This window comes from Miscanthus floridulus, chromosome 1 (assembly GCF_019320115.1).
Source record: "Miscanthus floridulus cultivar M001 chromosome 1, ASM1932011v1, whole genome shotgun sequence".
Taxonomy (NCBI): domain Eukaryota; kingdom Viridiplantae; phylum Streptophyta; class Magnoliopsida; order Poales; family Poaceae; genus Miscanthus; species Miscanthus floridulus.
In genome coordinates this window covers 43,107,771-43,109,139 of record NC_089580.1, presented here as the reverse complement: position 1 = coordinate 43,109,139, position 1,369 = coordinate 43,107,771, and the positions used below count along the sequence as shown (strand labels likewise).

The following is a 1,369-nucleotide window of genomic DNA, read 5'->3' as shown; positions in this document are numbered from 1 at the left end:
ATGTAAGGATGAGCAGCTGCATCTTATTGTTAGGATGTGCATCAGCCAAGCAATGTCCAGGCTTGTCATGCATGGAAAATCTTATTTACAGAAGAGAGAACTCATACTAAACCAACACCAAAACTATAACAAAATGGGGGGAAAACAAACAGAAATGAAAGAAACTCCGCAGAACGATGGCTAATTATTAGGAGCTTTAATTTCTTGTTCGTTCCGCTCTCTTAGCTAAAAACACGTCCGGTGCATGCGTGCGTGCGTGCGTGATCATGGCGTGGTCCGCGTCGGCGGTGGCTGTGGCTCCGACGGTGGCTTTGGCTCCGACGGCTCCGACTTCATCTTGCTGATGAACCCGATGGCGATCTGGAGCATCTTGGTGAACTCGGTGAGGTTCTGCGTGACGATGAGGCGCACGTCGCCGTTGAGCTCCCTGCAGCTGATGGTGCAGGACGAGACGTCGGCGACGGAGCGCAGAGCGAGCGTCTTGGCCACCTGCTTGTCGCCCGCGTGCAGCGCGGCCTTGGCGCCGTGGAGCTTCTGCATGGCCCTTTTCATGGTGACGGTGCAGTTGCCGAGGCATTTTTGAAGTCCGGCACGCCGGTGTTGAACCCCGGGAGCTTGCCCTCGAAGATGGACACCAAGATGGTGCCCGCCTCCGTGGCCGCCTCCAGCGCCACGGACACCAGCGCCTTGACGTCCACCTGCCCCGGGGCGCCGGCGATCTTGGCCGCGCCCTGGTTGGGCGCCGCGGACGCGATGACCGTCTGGACGTCCAGCAGCCGCTGGCCCAGCTCGCCCACGCACAGCTCCGGGTACGGGCCCGTGATGCAGGTGGCCACGATCGGGCTGTCGCCGGGGGTACCCCGCGCGGCGTCGGCGCCGCGGAGGGAGAGGGAGACGACGACGCAGAGGGACAGGACTGCTGCTAGCAGCTGGGTCGTCGTCGTCGTCATGCGCACCGACAGCGCCGCCGCCATCTTCGACCGATCGTCGATCTTATCTCTCTCCTTCGCAGGTTCTTTTTAATTCCAGCTCTCCGAGAGACGACCCTGCTCTCTAATTTCCAGCAGTTGATGAAAATGAATGAATGAAGCAGTGAGTGACGAACGATGTGATCTGTGGAAGCACATCACCTGATCGCACGCACGAAGATATATATACGTTGACGGATGCTGCAGGGAGTGGTGGTTCTTGGTGTTCGTCATCGGTGTGGCCGGGAGGTTTTTCCGAGGATGCGTGCATGGGGTCTGCGGGCGCGACATGATGCAAATTATAAGTAGTTTCGGTTTGTGAGGACTGAGGAGCTGCAGACCGTCTTGGTGTCCCCCTCAGCTTTTCTTTTGTAACTCTGAATATTGGTTTCCTAAACAAA

The 1,369-nt window shown here is 57.9% G+C and overlaps 1 pseudogene; it reads right to left on the bottom strand.

Annotated features, from left to right (window-relative positions):
• Window positions 1-264: 264 nt before the first annotated feature.
• Window positions 265-984, bottom strand: LOC136481520 (uncharacterized; annotated as a pseudogene).
• Window positions 985-1,369: the final 385 nt, after the last annotated feature.